The sequence below is a fragment of the Cervus elaphus genome, chromosome 7 (genome assembly GCF_910594005.1).
Source record: "Cervus elaphus chromosome 7, mCerEla1.1, whole genome shotgun sequence".
Classification (NCBI taxonomy): Eukaryota; Metazoa; Chordata; class Mammalia; order Artiodactyla; family Cervidae; genus Cervus; species Cervus elaphus.
In genome coordinates this window covers 6856835-6880133 of record NC_057821.1, presented here as the reverse complement: position 1 = coordinate 6880133, position 23299 = coordinate 6856835, and the positions used below count along the sequence as shown (strand labels likewise).

The 23299-nt window shown below is 38.3% G+C and overlaps 1 long non-coding RNA gene and 1 other non-coding gene across 2 annotated transcripts; both read left to right on the top strand.

Annotated features, from left to right (window-relative positions):
- Positions 1-5543: 5543 nt before the first annotated feature.
- TRNAG-CCC lies at positions 5544-5616 on the top strand. The gene has a single exon. It is a non-coding gene; the product is annotated as a tRNA-Gly (tRNA).
- Positions 5617-7962: 2346 nt separating this feature from the next.
- LOC122697723 lies at positions 7963-18195 on the top strand. Its single transcript, XR_006342155.1, has 2 exons — positions 7963-8053; positions 18150-18195. It is a non-coding gene; the product is annotated as an uncharacterized LOC122697723 (long non-coding RNA).
- Positions 18196-23299: the final 5104 nt, after the last annotated feature.

Genomic DNA, 23299 nt, shown 5'->3' with positions numbered 1-23299 from the left:
ATAAAATAGTGTTGGACATATTCCAGTACATGATTAAATTACTTGAAATTTAAAAAAAATTATTTTATATTGGAGTATAGATGGTGAACAATATTGTGCCCATTTTACACATACAGCAAAGAGATTCAGTTTTACATATACATGTATCACTCCTTTTTCAAATTCTTTTCCTATTTAAGTTATTACAGAATATTGAGCAGAGTTCCCTGTGCCATATGGTAGGTCCTTGTTGATTATTTTATATATAGGAGTGTGTCTATGTCAACCCCCCATTTTTATTTCATGATTTTCTCCCATAAAATTTGTCTTCAAATCCACCCATATTCCCTTTCAGCCTCTGGCTAAGAAGGAATTGACATCCACTGGTCACATAGAAGAGCTAAGTATTTGAGTTAAAATATGTTTTTTAAGTTAGCAAAGTTTTCCTAAAATATGTTTCTTTCTGAGACTTTATAATTTAGAGTCACTAAGCAGTGCTTCTGCTCAGCCTACCATAAGGATACAGGACATTGTGTTAAGCTTCCAAACATGTTTTGCCAGTGCCCTGGGCTGCTAGGCTTAGCATCAGACAACCGGACAAAGTGTCAGATAATGAGGTCCCAAAGCTATCAATCTGTTCACTGGCATCTAAGGTGGGCTCATTGGACCTTGGATTCATAGCACTGCTCCTGTGGGGAAGAGGGATGACAACAAACAGGCTGTAGGCATACTGAGGGTGGAAAATTCCAAAAAGAGTGGATGGAAATGATGTTATATGTTAACACTGAGGATCAGTTTAATGAACAGTTGTTGAGTGACAGTCACGGAAACTGTGTTGTCATAAGAGAACTAGTGATAAAGAACTAAATTTTAGTAGGGTGAAAATGTTAAATCATAAAGAGCTTTGCAAATAACCAGCATAATCTGTGTCAAAAATTAAATAGAAGGCCTTGAGACAAATAATGTGAAAAGGGACTTTAAGATGCCAGGGCCCCCAACCTCTGGGATCTAATGCCTGATCTGAGGTGTAGCTGATGTAATAATAACAGAAAAACCACCACAATATTGTAAAGCAATTAGCCTCCAATTAAAATAAAAAAAAATATTATTGTAAATTAAAAAAAAAAAGAAATAAAGCACACAGTAAATGTAATGCACTTGAATCATGCCAAAATCATGCCCTCTATGCCCACAGTCCATGGAAAAATTGTCTTCCAGGACACTGGTGCCTGGTGCCAAAAAGTCTGGGGACCACTGCTCTAAAACTTTAGCTTGAAAAGAATTTAATTCTTCCGGTACCTCTGAGGCTGTGTGTGTGCATGTGTGTGTAGGAGGTTTAGTTGATTCTGTTCCTGAGAGTAGTTTGGGCAGTGATTATACCCAAGGTCAAATCCATTCATCAAAGACAAATGCATGGTCATTTAATTTGACAAGCACATAAAATTACTCACTGGCTCTTTGGTTACATTTGTACTTGGAGAAGGTGGCTGTCATGGCTTTTGGCTGACAGCTGCAAGTCAGCCCATGAACAACCTCAACAGTCAGACAAGGGAGAGAGTCAGCCAGCATGCAACACCTAGTATTCTAGACTTGGCAGCACACAGGGAGACAGGTGGCAGAAACCTTTCATGCTGAAGAGCAGTCTGAAAGGTGACATTGAACGTGGTAATAGAGGAAGGTTTAACAGTCCAATTCTCCAATTTAGAAATGTGGCTGAGAACCAAATGCTCCATAGAGCTGGGATCAAAATTCTCAGTTAAAGGAGGTTTGTATGTAGGGAAAAGGGCATTGCTATAAATATCAGCGGGGTTATTGCCTACCATGCCAGAAGGAATGGAATGGAGGCAGTGTCAGATTCTCTGGGGATGAAAATGAATCTAGGGTGCATGCCTCCACTAGCATCCCAGAGGTGAGGCTGTGAAAATATAAATGTGGGGTCTTTAGACTGTAGCACTGACAGAGGCAGTTTGTAATTTAGGGGAAAATGTCCAGATTCTAGGACAGTGGTAGGGAACTTCTCCTGGTCTCCATGTTGGTGATTCTGCTCTTCAGGGACTTTGAAAAAATAGCTAGGGAAACTAAAAAGAAAGCTAAAGAATTGGCACCAGTGACCCAGGAGAGAAAGGAGGGATGGGGCAGAACAGAGAGTCAGGAAACAGAGTCTAACGTCCACGCCACACAGTCCCTCCTGCGGAAAGAGGAGAAGGCATCTGGGATAAAGGAGGTGAGCAGCTCCCTAGGGTGGGAGGGATCCACTCAGAACTCGGGACGGTGGTGGGTAGTCCTCGGTGCAAAAGAGACGAAGCAGGGTTCGGGATGAGAAGTCAGCACTGCCACGTGGCCACTAACTGCTGTCGCGTTATTTTCCCTTCAGTTCGGCTCCTTTCGGGAATCTATTTTATTTCCTCCATGATTTGAGGCTATTTAGGATTTTACACACCAAATCCCGTTTGTTGCTCTTTTTATTTCTCTCCCCTTGTCAGCCCTGGGTTTCTGAGTGCAACCTCTGATCTTCAAGTGGCTTCCAGTTCCTCGGGGTTCTTTCTATTTCTGTCACTTCCGCTCTGAGACTTTGCTTTAACAATGCCAGAAGCCACTCAACCTCTCTTGCCTGGACCCCCAGACACTCTTGACATTCCTCCCTTCTTCTCTACAAGACCGTGCACCCACCAGTCTCTCCTCAGCCCACGTGCAGGACCCAGAAACTGGGAATATCTTTTTTCTTTGGGAATTCTGTTCCTGCTCTTGAAGGCCTTTCTCCTGGATGCCTGCCCCGCCCTCCGCCTGTGCTGCCCCCTGGCGGTTATGAGCTGCCATCTTCTTTTCTCTCTCTTTTAAATGTTTTATTTATTCATTTTTGGCCATGCGACATGAGGGATCTTAGTTCCACACCCAGGGATTGGACCCGTGCCCCCTGAAGTGGAAACTCAGAGTCTTGACAACTGGATCACCAAGGAATTCCTGAGATCTAGTTTCTTAATATTGACAAATAACAACAGCAATAATAAACCACAACAGACGACATAAATTGTCAAATAGTTATGAAAGAACACATAAAACTCTCTGCTATCATGGAACTTAAATAAATGCATAAAAGTATATTTCATTTTAGATAGAGCTAACTTCTAACAAGGTCAACACGTGAAGTAGTAATGACACTATGAAATGTCCAGGAGGTTAAGCGTTATGGGGTAGGCAGGGGCAGGCTCTCTGAGGCTTTTCAATAAAGACATGAGGCTGTCGGGACTCGAGATTCCAGACGGGACAGCAGGAACGAATGACCTGATGTGGGGCATGCACAAATTTAGGATTTGATGCTGAAGGAAGCAGGGAGCTGTAAGGAGGGTTCTAGGCGAAGGGAGGACAGAGCTGTGTTTCATTTTGACACACCTAGTCTGATTGCTTTAGAGAAAAGTATATGGTGGCTTAGAGATGTGAACAGACTTTAGCATTCTGAGACTTAAAAGTCTGGTGCCTAACAGAAAAGACATCCAAGTATACTAGAGAGGTTGATGACACAGGCGATTTTACCCAGAGTAAGACCTAAGGATTTTATAGTATAATTGTGCTCCTTAGAGTATTGGAAGAAGATTTAAACATATGACCTGAACTTGGCTAAACTAGATGGATGGTCAAGACTTAGAAGCAATGCCCCTACAGTGTGTATTAGTCGCTCAGTCGTGTCCCACTCTTGCGATCCCATGGACTGCAGCTCGCCAGGCTTCTCTGTCCGTGGAATTCTCCAGGCAAGAACACTGGGGTTGTGTAGTCATTCCCTTCTCCAGGGGATCTTCCTGATCCAGGGATCAGATGCCAGTCTCCCACATTGCAGGCAGATTCTTTACCACCTGAGCCACCAGGAAAGCCCTCTACAGAGGCACTTCTCAAATATGTCGACTTCATTTTATCAAAAATTTTTGAAAACTCCAGCAGGCTTTTGTTTGTGTGGTTTGTTGCATCTATTGATGCTTACCATAAAGGAAATTAAGATACTTTAAAATATGTATGTATTTATTTATTTGAAATGACAAAAATCCATAATATGTTCACAAAACTAATGTATTATTATGGGTTTCCCTGGTGGCTCAGCTGGTAAAGAATCTGCCTGCAGTGCGGGAGACCTGCGTTTGATCCCTGGGTCGGGAAGATACCCTGGAGAAGGAAAAGGCTACCCACTCCAGTATTCTGGCCTGGAGAATTCCACGGACAGAGAAGCCTGGCAGGCTATGGTTGATGGGATTGAAAGGAGTCAGACATGACTGAGCAACTTTTTCACTTTCATGAGTGATAACTATATTGTCAAATAAAAACTTGAAAGAGTAGGCTTGTTTTACACATTTGGAAATCTCTTTAATGTCTGTTGGTAGAAAAGTTAGTTTCTTATACTGTTTCATCATTTCATCTGTGGAAATATCATACATGATGTAGCTTCTGGAAAACACACTCTATATTCATAACAGTATAAGAGTAAAAAGCATAATATCTTTTTTTCTTATTGTTAAATTATTTTTTATTTTGTGAACATAGTGAAAACAGGTCACTGGGTCACAGCTTAAGAACCACTGTTGCAGAAAAAAAGGCAAGTTATTATATTGCTTGCAAGTATCTGCTTAGTGCCTTGAAACTAATCCCAATGTCTCCTAATATGGGGGCAAAATGTTCCACTTTAAACAAATAAAGCAGAATGAATACAGTAAAATTATGCTTAAAAAATACCCTAACCATGAGCAGGTTTACATTACTTTATGCAACTTAATTATATACACTCTTTGTCTAAAAACCTAGAGAAGGAAATGGCAACCCATTCCAGGATTCTTGCCTAGAGAATCCAATGGACAGAGGAACCTGGTGGGCTACAGTCCATGGTATGGCAAGAGTCAGATATGACTTAACACTACCTTTCTTTCTTTTGTCTCGAAATGTGAAATTTCTGGCAACAGGGACAGAAAAGAGGAATTCTAAAGAATTCAAAGGGATGTGGGTAAATACCAGTTCTCTGGAGGTAGTCATTGGTGGAAGGTAGTTTTTCCTATTTTTATCTGTGACTTGGGGCGGATACACAGCTGTGAAGCTATGGTATTCCCTACAAGTCAGTGATCGTGAAAGGGTCCCCAAGCAAATTTAATTATATCCCTTGATTTAAGTTCTAAAGTCAGGTTCTAATATCTCAAACTAATGAGTGAATTTTAATTCTACCTCTATGAATTTTTGAGGCAAATTTCAACAACTATTCCATAATTTTTTTACAAAGTACAATGCTATGTTGAATATAAGAACTTGTTTATAATAAATTATATATAAGAAGAAAAATTTCTACTTCAGCTAGAGTGATCTTAACTCTTCTTAGTATATTAAGTTACAGGAATTGTTACATTTGGTTGTATCTCCTTTAGAAAGAATGTTTGTATTATTCTTTTGGTAATAAAGTCTAATTTAAAAAAGTAAAGAACTGTAATTTTGCATTAAAATATCATAACATCTTGCTCTAAGCTTCATTTTGCACGTTTCCTGAGCCACACAATCCATGTTGAAAACTCAGCCCCCAAAAAACTGAGTTGGGAACTTCCCTGGTGGTCCAGTGGCTAAGACTCTGCACTCCCAATGCAGGGGGCCCAGGTTCAATCCCTGGTCAGGGAACTAGATCCCACATGCCACAAGAAAAGATCTCTCATGCCATAACTAGATCCAGCACAGCCAAAAAAAAAAAAAAGCTAAGTTGGTGCTCTCTACCTGCTATAAGAGATCTCTCATTAAATAGCTGGTCTTTCTGTTATGTCCTGACGCATGCTTTCTTGTGATTCAATCCTCTCTTATTAGCAAAGGCTTTTCCTGCTAACTTTACCAGTAGAATGTCTAACTGCTAGCAGAGCTCTATGGAAGGTTTCGAAAAGTCTTAGCTCAGGAGACTAGAGGATTATTCTTCTCTCCACTTGATGAGTGAGGTATTGTTCCCACTTCACAGAGTGTTGCTAGCTTCACCTAGCTCATAGGTCATAGATGCATTATCCTCCTTTTATAAAATATTGATATTTGTCTTTTTCTCTGGAGATTCTGTTATAATGGAAAAGAAGCGTATCTCAGAGACATTGCAGGTTCAGCCCCAGTCCTCCAAACTGAAGTGAAAATTGCAGTAAAGAGAGTCATAATTTTTTGTTTGTTTGTTTTCCTAGGTCATTTAAAAGTTACATTTAAACTCTGCTACAGTCTATTAAGTGTGCAGCAGCATTATGTCTACAACTGAATGGACATTACTTTAAAAGTACTTTATTTCTAAAAAATTGCTAACCATCATGCTACAAACCTTGTTTGCAAAACAAAACCAATGCAATATCTTTGAAATGCAATAAAGTGAAGTGCCATAAAATAAGGTACTCCTATAGTAGTTTGCCATTCCCTTGTCTTCTTAGCTTGGAGATGGTCATAGTACACATCTGGGCAAGTTCCCAGAAATCATCAGCTCTACAAGTCCAATTTAAAGAGGTAATGCACATGTTCAGGGCAAGCTATCAATTAGGGATATTAACAAAATTATATGAAGGACGCTGTATTAAAACTATACCTACTAGCCTACAAGTTCTGTAAGAACAAGAAAGTTGTTTATCTTATTCTCCCAAAGTAGCTGACTACCTGGAATAATGCCAAGCATAAACTAGCACTCAGTAAATAGGTATTGGATAAATGAATGATGGATTAGGCAATCAACAGATGTGGTTTTTTTTTTTGTTTTTTTTTTTTTTCTGTATGTGCTTTGTGTGTGTGTGTGTGCTCAGCTGTGTCAGACTCTGAGACCCCATGGATTGTAGCCCACCAGGCTGCTCTGTCCATGAAATTTTACAGCATGAATACTGGAGTGGGTTGCCATTTCCTTATCCAGGGGATCTTCCCGACCCAAGGACTGAACTCGAGTCTCTTGGGTCTCCTACAATGGCAGGCAGATTCTTTACCACTGCGCCACTGGGAAGCCCTTATGTATGTGCTTATTTGCCATTTTCTTCCCCTCAAAATAAGGCATTTATACACAGGGGTTTTCCAGGTGGCACAGTGGTAAAGAATCCACCTGCCTGTGCAGGAGACACAAGAGACACAGGTTCAATCCCTGGGTCAGCAAAGATCCCCTGGAGTAGGAAATGGCAGCCCACTCCAGTGCTCTTGCCTGGAAAATCCCATGGACAGAGGAACCTAGTAGGCTACTGTCCATGGGATCACAAAGAGTCATACACAACTGAGTGTGCATGTGCACGCACGCACACACACACACACACACACACACACACACACACTTCTATGTATATAAGAGAACATCTTGCAAATTACAGCTCTGGAATCTTGAACCTGAGAGTGCTTTCATCAGACACTGCTTCTTAGGTGTAGGAAGACCAGGTCCATAGGCAACGATCGTAGATAAAAGGATCTCTGAGGTTGAGTCAAAAGACGTTGCAGAAGCACAGGAATCAGAAGCAGAATAAAGAAAGTAAAAGGACAATCTAAACATACTTGAAATGATAAACCATTTCAGTATAGCTACTTTTGGTGGTTCTTATGGCCCACTAGCTTTATTTCTCACTAAGGAATTTACATCACCTGATATCATTACTTTAAAACCAGTGGGGAAATATGGATATGAGTTTAAATAGCACCAAAATGTTCTGAGACAAAAAATTAGGTAGTGGCTAGACACCTAAATGTTTATGCCTGGAGACTGATGCTATACTGCATTTAAATGACACATGAGAAAAAAAATAAAAGGAATTTTAATGGCTTGGTTACAAAGTAGTTGGAAAATCTAAAGCAAAACACTTCTTTAATCAAAACCTTTTCCCCAAACACAAACAGCATGTGAATTTAGTAAACTGTATAGTTTCTGAAACAAATGCAAATTAGTTGACTTAGTTGACTGTGTCTCAGATCATGAATTCCATATTGCCAAATTCAGACTTAAATTGAAGAAAGTAGGGAAAACCAACAAACCATTCAGGTATGACCTAAATCAAATCCCTTATGATTGTACAGTGAAAGTGACAAATAGATTCAAGGGATTAGATCTGATAGAGTGCCTGAAGAACTATGAACAGAGGTTCATTACATTGTACAGGAGCAAGTGATGAAGACCATTCCCAGGAAAAAGAAATGCAAAAAAGCAAAATGGCTGTCTGAGGAGGCCTTATAAATAGCTGCGAAAAGAAGAGAAGTGAAAAGCAAAGGAGAAAAGGAAAGATATACCCATTTGAATGCAGAGTTCCAAAGAATAGCAAGGAGAGATAAGAAAGCCTTCCTCACTGATCAATGCAGAGAAATAGAGGAAAACAATAGAATGGGAAAGACTAAAAATCTCTTCAAGAAAGTTAGAGATACCAAGGGAAATTTTCTTGCAAAGACGGGCACAATAAAAGACAGAAATTGTATGGACCTTACAGAAGCAGAAGATATTAAGAAGAGGTGGCAAGAATACACAGAAGAACTATACAAAAAAGATCTTCATGACTCAGATAACCATGATGGTGTGATCATTCACCTAGAGCCAGACATCCTGGAATGCAAAGTCAAGCAGGCCTTAGGAAGCATCACTATGAACAAAGCTAGTGGAAATGATGGAATTCCAGTTGAGCTACTTCAAATCCTAAAAAATGATGCTCTGAAAGTACTGCACTCAATATGTCAGCAAATTTGGACAACTCAGCAGTGGTCAGAGGACAGGAAAAGGTCAGTTTTCATTCCAATCTGAAAGTAAGTCAATGCTAAAGAATGCCCAAACTAGTGCACAGTTGCACTCATCTCACACACTAGCAAACTAAAGCTCAAAATTCTCCAAGCCAGGCTTCAACAGTAGGTGAACCACGAACTTTCAGATGTTCAACCTGGATTTAGAAAAGGCAGCAGAACCAGACATCAAATTGCCAACATTCACTGAATCATTGAAAAAGCAAAAGAGTTCCAGAAAAAACCATATATTTCTGCTTTATTGACTATGCCAAAGCCTTTGACTAAGTGGATCACAACAAACTGTAGAAAATTCTTGAAGAGATGGGAATACCAGACCACCTGACCTGCCTCCTGAGAAATCTGTATGCAGGTCAGGAAGCAACAGTTAGAACTGGACATGGAACACCAGACTGATTCCAAATCAGGAAAGGAGTATGTCAAGGCTTATTTAACTTATATGCAGAGTACATCATGCAAAATGCCAGGCTGAATGAAGCACAAACTGGAATCAACATCGCTAGGAGAAATATCAATAGTTTCAGATATGCAGTTGACACCACCCTTATGGCAGAAGGTGAAGAAGAAGTAAAGAGCCTCTTTATGAAAGTGAAAGAGGAGAGTGAAAAAGTTGGCTTAAAATTCAACATTCAGAAAACTAAGATCATGGCATCCGATCCCATCACTTCACAGCAAATATGTGGGGAAATGATGGAAACAGTGACAGACTTTATTTTTTGGGGGTCCCAGAACCACTGCAGATGGTGTCTGCAGCCATTAAAAGACACTTGCTCCTTGGAAGAAAAGCTATGACCAACCTAGACAGCATATTAAAAAGCAGAGACATTACTCTGCCAGGAAAGGTCCATCTAATCCAAGCTATGGTTTTACCAGTAGTCATGTATGGATGTGAGAGTTGGACTATAAAGAAAGCTGAGCATGGAAGAACTGATGCTTTTGAACTGTGGTGCTGGAGAAGACTCTTGAGAGTCCTGTGGACTGCAAGGAGATCCAACCAGTCCATCCTAAAGGAAATCAGTCCTGAATATTCATTGGAAGGACTGATGCTGAGGCTGAAACTCCAATACTTTGGCCACCTGAGGCAAATAATTGACTCATCTGAAAAGACCCTGATGCTGGGAAAGATGGAAGGCAGGAGGAGAAGGGGACGACAGAGGATGAGATGGTTGGATGGCATCACTGACTCAATGGACATGAGTTTGAGTAAACTCCGGGTGTTGGTGATGGACAGGGAGGCCCAGCATGCTGTAGTCCATGGGATTGTGAAGAGTTGGACATGACTGAGCGTCTGAAATAAACTGAACTGAATGCAACTTAATTATAATATATCTGTTTTCTGTAATACTTCCTTGCACATTGCATATTACCTACTTATTGAACATTCTTGCCAGGAATGCTTTATTTGCACTCTTTTTCTCAGCATTCTTGAGGTATAATTGGTAGACAAAAAAATGCACATAATTGTAGAAAATAAATAACTAATGAGAGAACCTACTGTGTACCACGGAGAGCCTTACTCAATGATCTGTGATGACCCTAATGTGACAGAAATCCAAGGAAGAGTAGTTACATGTATATTATGACTGATTTCCTTTGCTGTATAGTGAGAAACTACAACATTGTGAAGCTACTATACACCAACAAAAACTGATTTAAAATTACACATAATTAATGCATATCACTTGATGAATTTGGACGTATGTGTACACTATTGTAAATCAAGGTCATAAAGATATCTATCACTTTCAAAAGTTTCCTTGTGTTTGTGTGTTTGTCTTTTATTTTAAGAGAAAGAATATTTAGCATGAAGATGAAATAATAGAAAATATATATATTGGTCTCTATGCCTGGTTCCTGGTATAGAACTTTTAAAACCCCTGCAATGTCCTAAGTAAAAAGAACACTAGGGGCATTTTTTGTTTGTTTGTTTGTTCTAGTACTTGGTTTTGACCTTGTAGAAGCTCCTGACACAGAGTTTCTAAATGTCTCGATATTTTTGTGGTGATAGAAGCATCTTTGGTTTTAATGAAGTCACTCGTGGTGGCTCCTGAATAGCTTAAATACAAGGAAGCCATGGTCACCCGAAAGACTAAGTCGTGATTAGAAGGTTGGAAGTTCCAGCCCCACCCTCATCTTCTGGGAAGGAGAGAGGGGCTGGAGATTAAGTTAATGATCAATCATGCTTGTTTGATGAAGCCTCCATAAAAATCCCTGAAGTACGGTGTTCGGAGAGCTTTCTGTTGATGAACACATCCATGAACTGGGAGAGTGATATTTTCTCCTGGCCCCAAGAGGGACAGAAACTTCCATGCTCAGGACCTCACCCTAGGTATCTCTTTATCTGGCTACGCATCTGTGTTTTATTATAGAATAAATTGATAAATGTTAGGTAAGTGCTTCCCTGAGTTCTTTACATTGTTCTAGCAAATGATCAAACCTGTGGTGGTGGTGGGGTGTGGGGAGCAGTTTCCTGGGAACCTCCAGGATTCACACACAGTTGACAAGATGTGGCTTCTGAAATAGGAGAGGGCAATCTCATGGAACTGAGCCCATAACCTGTGGGGATTTTTCCCACATGAACTGACTTATGTGTCAGAATTAAATTGAATTAGAGAACATTCAGCTAATGTCAGAGAATTCCTTGTTGTTGAAAACCCACATATCTGGTGTCAGAAGCATTTTGAGTGTCAGAGTCAAGGAGGAAAAGAAGGAATTTTTCTTAGACAGTGTAATCTATTCTCTTAACAACTTTTAAAGTGCTTCACATTTATAGAGGTAAAAAAAAAAAATCTGCCTGCAATGCAGGAGATGCAGGAGATGAGTGTTCAATCCCTGGGTCAGAAAGATCCCCTGGAGAAGGAAATGGTAACCCACCCCCTCTTCTTTCTGGGAGAATCCCACAGAAAGAGGAGCCTGGTGGACTGCAGGCCATGGGGTCACACAGAGTCGGACACTCCTGAGCATGAGGCTTCCCTGTATACCTGGTTATTAACCATAGGCACTACGTTATACAGTAGAGCTCTGGAACTTCCTCAGTGTATATAGCTTTAAGATCATACACACAGAACAACTCCCTATAGGCCCTCCCCCCATCCCCTGGCGACCACCATTGTACTGTCCACTTCTACGTTTGACTATTTCAGACGCCTCATCCAACAGGAGTCATGTAGTATTTATCCTTCTGCGACTGTCTTATTTCACTTAACATAATGTTCTTCTGAGTTTATCTATACTATTGCATATTGCAGGGGTTCCTTTTTAAAGGATGAATAATACTCCACTGTATGTATATGCCACATTTTTGTTATCCATTCATCTGTTGATGAATATTTGTGTTGTTTCCCTGTCTTAGCTACTGGGAATAATGCTGTAGTGAACACTGAAGTGGAGAAACCTCTTCAAGAACCTGATCTCAAATCTTTTGGACAGATATTTAGAGATGCTGTTGCAGGATCTACTTCTAAATTTTTGAGAAAACTACATGCCATTTTCTCATAGTAGCTGAACCATTTTCACTCTACTAGCAGTGTACAAAGTTTGCCTTTTATCACATACTCACCAATGCTTATGATCTTTTGTTTTTCTTCTTTTAATAATTAGACATAAAAAAAAATAATTAGACATCCTGACGGGTATGAGATGATCTCTCATTGTGGCTTTGATTTGCATTTCTCTGACGCTTAGTGATGTTGACCATCTTTTCATGTGTCTATTGGCCATCTGCTTGTCTTCTTTTTTAAAATGTCTGTTCAGGCCCTCTAACCATTTTTAGTTAGGTTGTTTATGTTTTTGACATTGAGCTGTATGTGTTTTTGTGTATTTGGTGAGCATTATCTTCTCCCATTCAGCAGGCAGCCTTTTTGTGTTGCTGATAGGCTTCTTCTCCATGGAAAATCTGATTAACCCTAATGTAGCTACATTTGTTAAGGTTTTCTTTTGTTGCCTTTGCCTTAGGAGACATATAAAAAAAATGGGAAAGACCAATGTCAAAGAGTGTACTATTCTTGTTTTTCCTATGAGTTTTATGGTTTCAGATTTTAACATTTGTCTTTAATCGATTGCGAGTTTATTTTTGTATATGGTGTGAGAAAATAGTACAGTTTGACCTTTTACATATAGGCATCCAGTTTTCCTAACACCATTTAGTAAAAAGGGGTTTTCTTCCTATTGTATATTCTTGCCCATGTAAGTGTGGGTTCTTATCTGTAGGTCTTTCTTCATTTTCCTTCTCTTAGAGATGACATTTCTGTCTTGGGTGTTATTCAATAAATGAAAACTGTTATTTTATAAATTTTGTATGATTTTCTGGTTAAGATGAGATAGTAAATTTATTTCTTCTTATCTCATCATGGCTGAATTTGGAAGACCTTAAAATTCTTAATGCATATTTTAAACTTTTATATCTTAATTCTTACTGTACATTTTTCAAATTCTATAGCTGTTTACTTATGTCTTCATTTATCTCTGAGTTTGTTTTCAATTTCTTTGAGCTTCTGCTTTCTTTAGAAAATATCTGCCTCTTTTCTTGCTGCATTCCATTTTATTCTTCTACTTTATTTTTGGTCAGAGAGAAGGAGTGGTATTTAAGCTTTATTTTATGTCATATGTTTCTGCTTATAATTAATAAAAGATAAAACAGATTTTGTATGGAACTTCTTTCTATTTCAATTTCCTGTTGTGATGGTCAGAAGAGTAACTTGAGGTAGCTGTTAATTTGTTCATTCACCCTGAAACTCGTTTTCACGTTACCTTATTTTCTGCCTTTTGGTTCACTTCTTGCTTCATATTGCCACACTTCATTTTACATATCAGAAAATAACGTAGGTGGGGTGTTTGCAGGGAAACTTGTGTCTTTCAAGTTGCAGGTCTTCAGTTTGCATTTTATTCATTTCTGTTCACCTCACATTGATTGTAAGTTGCAAAGCTAATTTCTTCTTCCTTTTGGCTCCCACCCCGTTCATAGTCAGCCAGCTTATAGGACATTTGTGTCCAGATTGCAAAGTCTATTCACTGAAGTAATGAAATAAAACTCACCTCTTTTTTCTGTCCTTCTTCATTTCTACCTGCCAGAATATTTTTCAGTCTGGCAAGCTTCATTTTCCCCATAGTTTATTTCTTATACATCCTTTTATTTCAAAGTAAAAGATTCTTGGTTTGGCTTCTTAACAACCACTCTCTTTTTTCCAATGAAAACTAAATCCTGTTGAGACTTGGAGTGGTAAGCACAAATTTTTGTGTTCTTTCTCATTGTATTCACATAGTTAGAATATTTTTGTTTTTGTGCTTATGACTATGTAATCTAGACGTTATATAGTTATATATATGATATAATATTACATGAAATATTATAATAAAGATATAATCATCCATCTGTACATACACTGACCTTTTGTTTGTTTCTTTGGGTTATATCCCTTGATCTCTCAGATATCCAACAGTTCTATGTTGTGACAAGCATGAGGTTATATGTTTGCACACATGCTGTGCTGTATATAAGAGATGAGAAAAGTCAAAATAGATATAGAATATCTTCAAATTATGACTTACTTTAATTGGGTCATTTTTTTCCTGGTTCACATAAATTGATAGGTACATTCAAGAAATGAAGTTAATTGTTTGTTTGTTTTTTTCTTTTTTGGTTTGAAAAATTATCTTAACCAGGTTAAAATCTTACTTTCAAATGAATGATGCAATTTTGTGCATGTGCATAAGACTGGGCAATGGACAATAGAAATTTCTTCAGCCACATCAAGGAAGATGTCAATAGAGCTTCCTTGTAAGGCCTGTGCTTCTTATTTGCTGTTTCAAAGCAGGTTGTGGATTCACCCTGATATGTCCTTTTGTGACAGGACCAACACATTTTCTGTTGTATACTGCAACTTTTTCATATCTTCAGTATTTATTAATCATGCTGCCTCTTGCCTCTGGCTAGGAAGATGGAGCACCTTGTACCCATAACTCTTAGGATCTCTTGAAAAAATCCATGTGAGTCACAGCTCATTTAACTATTAGAATCTTAGGACTATTTATTATCAAATGAAATGTCCCCAGGCCCTGTTTGTGGAGATACCTTCTGGTCTAAGTATTGCTCACTTTCAAGGGCCAGTTGCTTTGTTATTTCAAAAAGGCCATGGTCAACCACCTTGGTGACCCTATACTATGTGTCTCAAATCATAAATTACCTAGATTTAAAGGATGAGGTATGAGAAGCAAGTATTTTCAATGTCATCTATATCTTTGTTCCCAACAGATGCTAAGTGATCTCTAACTGAGTGATGTCCAGATCTGGTTTTATAATGCAAGTTGTTGGGCAAGCAAAGAAAATAAAACCACAGAGTTGTTATGCTAATGCCTAGTAATGTATCATAATCAATACTAAAGGCCTTGAGCAATAGCTGGAGAAAGGGAAACATATTGGAAAGAGTTTTTGCTAGTGTTTGGGCTTCCTTCCAATCTTGTTTTAGCTTTCAATATATTTATGTTTTCCATGAAGCCTAGGTTTAGAGTGAACAAAATTTAGATGATCTTTCATCAGTTTTCCCAATTTGAGACAACTAATGGATCAATGATGGATGACTCATGTTTGGATCTAGAATAGAGTAGAGGTTTTTGGAATCTTGGTGATACAACTTGGAAGTATACAAAGAGGTTCAGATAAAGAAACAAAAAAGAAAGAGGTAAATGCAGAGAGATAAGATTCTCATCTTTCAGATGGTAATCAAATATTACTAATTAAAGTTGATGAAACAAACATAGAGCTATAAGGACATAATTTAAATTTACAAAAATAAGAAATCAATAAAAATTATATATATAAAATAAAATTCATATATGTGTATATATATGTTATATGTATTCATCTATTTATCTATCTGGAGAATGGAAGAGTAGAGAATGAGCAATTCCTTCTTTTACAGTGGAGAATCAATCTTGTATAATATCATCATATATATCTTGAATTATAGATTTTATACATTGTAAACTATGAGACCAGCTATCAGAGGATCTAAATCAAAGGGAGTGCACGATTTTTTTGTCTCTGAGACTGAGATTTTCATAGAGAGTTCTGTGATATTTGATTTTTAAAAAAATCTTGTTAAAATATTATTTTAATAAAATGTATAAAATATATTGTATGATTTTACAGTTCTCAAATTAATGTGGGCTCTTTATAGAGTTGGCATTTTAAGTCATACATGAAGACACAAGAAGATATAATCTCTCCTGTCTAAACTAAGTAAGGACACATATTTTGCAAATATTCACAGCAAAACATCTACCAGCAAGGGTGTTAAATGTAAAATAACAAGTTAGATGATTTTCTCAACATATTTAAGAGATGGAGAACTGTTTCACCCTAGATAATATACATGTTTCAATGCTGTTCTCTCTAAACAGATCACCAGCCCAGGCTGGATGCATAAGACAAGTGCTCGGGCCTGGTGCACTGGGAAGACCCAGAGGGATCGGGTAGAGAGGGAGGAGGGAGGGGGGATAGGGATGGGGAATACATGTAAATCCATGGCTGATTCATGTCAATGTATGACAAAAACCACTACAATATTGTGAAGTAGTTAGCCTCCAACTAATAAAAATAAATGAAAAAAAAAAGAGATGGAGAAAATAAATATTCTGAAAAATTGGAAAAAAAAGTAAAATAATTAAAAGCTGCTGCAAAAATGTTGGACTATTATTCTACAAACCTACTCTAAAAGAATAAATTTAGTCACTAAGAACTCTTCCCAAGTCTCCAGTGTCCACTTTGTGTTGGAACCTCAAGTATCTCTTTGTGGTTTTACGAATACATTTATTCAAGTACACTTGGAATGCTTAATTCTGATCTCACAGCTTCTGATGTAAAGTTAGACACTATGAGATAAGGATAGATCAATAAAACATATTTCTAGAATTTTATAAACCCACTGACTCCTATAAAAAAAAATACAGACTATGCAAAGCATTGGATAGAATATGTCTTATTTATTAGAACTGGCATAGTATAAATACACTAGGCTTCAGGTTATACTGAAAGTGAAGTTGTTAGTCATTCAGTCAGTCATGAATTTTGTCATGAATTTGCAACTTCATGGCTTCTCTGTCCATGGAATTCTCTAGGCAAGAATACTGGAGTGGGTTGCCATTCCCTTCTCCAAGGGTTCCTGACCCAGGGATTGAACTGTGGTCTCCTGCTTTGCAGGCAGATTAGTTACCATCTGAGCCACCAGGGAAGCCCAGATTATACTGACCTGAGTTCAAATATTGGTTACAACACTTGGTATAACTACCTTATGATGTCATCCCGAGGACTTGAAGGGGTGTTTCATTTATAATAACTGATTCCATATCACACAGAAGGTGGCAATTAATATTATTTCTCTTCCCCAAATACAAAGCAGCACATAATAAAGGGGTCCAGTTGGATGAGCACCTCTTATTTAAATGCACATGAAAATAAATTGTATAGACTACTGGAAATAAACTTTTGGAAAATGGTAGTTACATTAATAGTTTTGCCAACATGTGATAGTAATTATGAAGCATGCAAATCATTAAGTCCTCAAAAACAATGTGGGAAAACAATAACAGGAGACTTTTTTTCTATTTTGCTAAAATACAGTTTAGTAAGAATGAAAAAAAGATGTCTTACATAATTGGTAGCTTTCTATGATAAATTTTATTAACTAAACTTATGAAAATAGTCAAATGTGTTATTTTTCTTTTTAGCACTCAAAGTAACTGTTTAGTTTGTACCTCACTTTATTTGCTAAAGGTTATCTAAAGGCATATTTAGAAAAAAAGTGATTTTTTTACTCTGAGAAAGTTGAGTTTAACATGATGTGCACATGTGCGTGCACACACACACACACACACACACACACACACACACATGCTCATGCTCAGATGCTCAGTTACGTCTGACTCTTTATGACGCCATGAACTGCAGCTCACCAGGCTACTCTGTTCATGGAATTTTCCAGGCAAGAATACTGAAGTGGGTTGCCATTTCTTACTCCAGGCATTCTCCTTGATCCAGGGATCCAATTCTGTCTCTTACATCTCCTGCATTTGCAGGATGATTCTTTACCACTGAGTCACCTGGGAAGCATGTTTTTGGGAGATTTTTATTTGCTGGTGAGAAGTAGGGATATGAAGTAAAATCAGAGAGAACCAGTTGACCAGATGCAAGGAGTAAATCATGTTACAACTATGAATATAGTCTGTGGCTCACAGAATTGAAGACAAAAAGAAACTGAAAAATGAAGTATAAAAAGTACAGGAGAAACAGAAAATCTTAGGGTCAAAGAAACTACAGGGAGGAAATATTTTCCTAAATATGAGAGTGTAAATGTGTGGTTCAAGAGATTGGTAACAAAAAGTAAATAAATAGGCCGTGGTTATAGGTAATTCAAGGGATTAAATGTGAGAGAATGCTTGAAGAACTATGGACAGAGGTTCATGACATTGTACAGGAGGCAGTGATCAACACCATCCTCAAGATAAAGAAATGCAAAAAGGCAAAATGGTTGTCTGAGGAGGTCTTACAAATAACTGAGAAAAGAGAAGCAAAAGGCAAAGGAGAAAAGGAACGGATATACCTAATTGAATGCAGAGTTCCAAAGAACAACAAGGAGAGATAAGAAAGCCTTCCTCAGTGATCAATGCAAAGAAATAGAGGAAAACAATATCATGGGAAAGACTAGGGATCTCCTCAAGAAAATTAGAGATACGAAGGGAACATTTTGGAGAAGGCAATGGCAACCCACTCCAGTACTCTTGCCTGGAAAATCCCAGGGACTGGGGAGCCTGGTGGGCTTCAGTCCATGGGGTCACTAAGAGTCAGACACGACTGAGCGCCTTCACTTTCACTTTTCACTTTCATGCATTGGAGAAGGAAATGGCAACCCACTCCAGTGTTCTTGCCTGGAGAATCCCAGGGATGGGGGAGCTTGGGGGACTGCCGTCTATGGCGTCGCACAGAGTCAGACACGACTGAAGCGACTTAGCAGCAGCGGCAGCAAGGGAACATTTCATGCAAAGATGGCCACAATAAAGGACAGAAATGGTATGAACCTAACAGAAGCAGAAGATATTAAGAAGAGGTGACAAGAATACACAGAAGAACTATACAAAAAATATCTTCAGGACCCAGATAATCATGATGGTGTGTGATCACTCGCCTAGAGTCAGACATCCTGGTATGTGAGGTCAAGTGGGCCTTAGGAAGCATCACTGTGAACAAAACTAGTGGAAGTGATGGAATTCCAATTGAGCTATTTCAAATTCTAAAATATGATGCTGTGAAAGTGCTGCACTCAATATGCCAGCAATTTGGAAAACTCAGCAGTGGCCACAAGACTGGAAAATTCAGTTGTCATTCCAATTCCAAAGAAAGTCAATGCTAAAGAATGCTCAAGCTATCACACAATTGCACTCATCTCACACACTAGCAAAGTAATGCTCAAAATTCTCCAAGCCAGACTTCAACAGTTGGTGAACCATGAACTTCCAGATGTTCAAGTTGGATTTAGAAAAAGCAGAGGAGCAAGAGATCAAATTGCCAACATCCACTGGATCATTGAAAAAGCAAGACAGTTCAAGAAAAACATCTACTACTGCTTTATGGATTATGCCAAAGCCTTTGACTGTGTGGATCACAATAAACTGTGGAAAATTCTGAAAGAGATGGGAATATCAGATACCTGACCTGCCACCTGAGAAACCTGTATGCATGTCAGGAAGCAACAGTTAGAACTGGACATGGAACAACAGACTGGTTCCAAATAGGAAAAGGAGTACATCAAGGCTGTATATTACCACCTTACTTATTTAACTTAACTTATTTGCAGAGTATCTCATGTAAAATTCTGGGCTGGATGAAGTACAAGCCGGAATCAAGTTTGCCAGACTTCTGTTCAGGACCACTAAATGCTGAGATATGAATGCATACCAAAATAAAATAAATTCATTGTGTTCCAAAAAAAAAAAAGATTGCCGAGAGAAATATAAATAATGTCAGATATGCAGATGACACCACTCTTACGGCAGAAAGTAAAGAAGAACTAAAGAGCCTCTTGATGAAAGTGAAAGAGGAGAGTGAAAAGGCTGGCTTAAAACTCAACATTCAGGAAACAAAGGTCATGACATCCAATCCCATCACTTCATGGCAAATATGGGGAAACAATGGAAACAGTGACAGACTTTATTTTCTTGGACTCGAAAATCACTGTAGATGGTGACTGCATCCGTAAAATTAAAAAACACTTTCTACTTGGAAGAAAAGATATGACCAACCTAGACAGCATATTAAAAAGCAGAGACATTACTTTGCCAGCAAAGTTCCATTTAGTCAAAGCTACGGTTTTTCCAGTAGTTATGTATGGATGTGAGAGTTGGATACTAAAGAAAGCTGAGCACCGAAGAACTGATGCTTTTGAATTGTGGTGTTGGAGAAGACTCTTGAGAGTCCCTTGGATGGCAAGGAGACCAAACCAGTCTATCCTAAATGAAATCAGTCCTGAATATTCATTGGAAGGACTGATGCTGAAGCTGAAGCTGCAATACTTTGGCCACCTGATGCAAAGATCTGACTCATTGGAAAGTACCCTGGTACTGGGAAATATTGAAGGTTGGAGGAGAAAGGGACAACAGAGGATGAGATGGTTGGATGGCATCACTGACTCAATGGACATGAGTTTGAGTAAGCTCCGGAAGTTCGTGATGGCCAGGGAAGCCTGGTGTTCTGCAGTCCATGGGGTTGCAAAGAGTCAGCCATGACTGATAGGCAATCAAAGTCAAAATACCTTAGAAAAATTTGATGAGAGCTTGGGTAAGTGATAATGAGGGCTGCTGGGCTAACCCAGTAAACCACACTCTACTGATGTGTTGTTCTTCACAGAAGTATGAAGCCCTAAAACAAAGGAAGATGTATGTGGCTTGCACTGACATGTGTAGATACAATTTGGTTCATTTCCCATGTAATTGATCTAGTGCAGATGTATTAAAGCAAACAGCATTGTCGTTGATGAAATTACCTTAATGTAGGTCTTGGGTTAATGGGTCTGTTTAAAAATCATTCTGTGTTATGCATGACTCTTTGAAAAAGTATTACAAATATCCTCTAGTATGGATACTGGCACCACTTAAAATGTAACTCACTGAGTTTATAATTTCAGAATCAGTAGAGAATGATTGCCAAACCCAACAAAGACCAGAGTCATGTAGCAGCCTGATTTAGGAATGCCTATATATAGAATGGATCCAGAAGCACCTTGAGTTTACCACCTGGGCAGCACACTGCTTCAGAACTGCACTGACAGACAGAAAAATAGAAGACAAAATTGTGCGTATGCCATCTGTACTTTGTAAAGCTAGGGCTAGACATTTTAATATCATTTTTATGTCAGAATTTTGTTGTCAAATTAATCCATACTAATCTGATTTTCATTTCTCATTCTTCAGATAAAATGTAACAAATATATATGCATATATGCAGTATCTTAAATTTGAGAATAACTATTTAAAGTAAATGATAAGGATAAAGTTATATTTAATTATTTTATATTTTATAATGTAATAATTATAACATTTTATGATGTTTATATAAATTTTTCATTTATATAACATATTGTTCTTTTTTTTTCTTCATTTTCTCTACCACCATGCTGGTCTAAACCATTATTTCTCACTTGGCTTAATAGTCAGGACTTTTGCAGTTTCCAGTGACAGAAATCCAAATTTCCACTTAAGCTCTGTTTTCTGCTGGGTTAGCTTCTTAAGCATGTTCTTTCCATTTTGTAGCCAAGATGCTCCAGGAGCTCAGACTTAAGTGATTTTTAACATCAGCTTCCCACAGAAAGAGAAATTCTTTTTTTTTTTTTTCTCACCATCATATCAGCTACTAAGAAAGAACTGATCTGTGCTCTTTATTCATAATGTATAGGCATGTTATTCATTCTATGATCAATACAGTGATCAAAAAGGAAAACTGAGTGTCTAGCTCCAGGGAAGGAAGAATGGCATTAGCTTCATGCATCCCACTTAGATTAGGAATAGGAATGGGATGGTCCCCCAAAGAGATGAAGGATAGAATTAAAAGTATGTTCATTATATGACTGACTTTATACTCATCTCTTCAGATTCAGTTTTTCTCTTCTCTGATCATTTCTCAAGAAAAAAGTCATTTATAAAAGTCAGCATGACAATTATCTCAACATAAAATTTTAAAAACCGTAAAGACAAAAGCAAAAGTCAGGATGATCACGTTACTTCCACATTTAAGTCCTCCAATAGGTTCCTAGGGGTTTCCCAGGTGATGCAGTGGTAAAGAATCCACCTGCTAGTGCAGGAGACACAAGAAATGCAGTGGATTCAATCCCTGGGTCAGAGAGATCCCCTGGAGGAGGAAATGGCAACCCACTGCAGCACTCCTGCTTGGGAAATCACATGGACAGAGGAGCCTGGCGGGCAACAGTCCAGGGTCACAAAGAATCTGACATGACTGAGTATTAAGTATCCTTGGCAATCACATTCAGAATCCTGAAGGAGTTTATAAGGATCTTCTGTGGGCAGCTCCTTTAGACTGAGCTCCCCACTCCACCACACTCATCTTATTCCTGTGGTATCATGTTTTACAAAATATCTTAGTGTTCATTTTCTGGAACATCTTCCAAATCCATCTCCTTCCATGTCTGCTCTACTCCACACTTCTCAACCTCACTCTTCATCTTGGTCAAAACTAACCATTCTCTCAGGGAAGCTGTAGTAATCAGTGATTTTTCCAGAGAACCAGAACCAGCAGGATGTAATGGATTTAGAGAAACAGAATTTTTGTGAAGCATTGGTTCACAGTGACTCTTGGAGCTGGAAAGTCCCACAGTCTCCATCTGCCAATTAAAGGCCCAGGAAAGCTGGTGGTGTTAACCCCGCTCAAGCCTGAAGACCCAAGAAGTGGGTCTCAGTCCAAGTCGGAAGGCTCAAGAACCAGACACAATGTGTATGTATCTATCTATATATGTATATGTATATATATACACACACATATATTGAATCACTCTGTTGTATAAGAGGAAATAACAACATTGTAAATCAAACTGTAATTCAGTAAAAATAAATTTAAAAGGTTAAAGTTAAAAAAAATTATTTAGGGTTAAGCTGTAAAAATAGGCATGCCAAGAACACACATGTGAAAATTTGAGGATAGAACTTGGGTAAAGGCAAGAGTTGTAAACTCAAGTGCTTGTAGGAAAGAGAGTAGGAGAAAGCAAAGCCCCCTAGGGGAGATAGAGGAGTGGACAGTGGAGAGCTCAGAAGGACAATTGTTAATCAGCTCCAGCCACTGGGGAGCAGAGTTGCCAGCTTACCCGATTTGCAAAAAAAAAGAAGACAAAAACAAAAAATTTAAATGTCTTTATTTTAAATATTGGTAAATAATTCCATTTTCTTTTTAAAATCAACACTGTGAGGTCCAAATAAGACATTTCCATAGTCTTCATGTAAGCTCTGGGAAATAGTTAACAATGTCTGGCACAGAAAATAAAGCCTCTCCTTTTGGATCCTATGGTGCTCCTATTAGTTCAACAGTTTGCAGGTATAGATCCTCCTG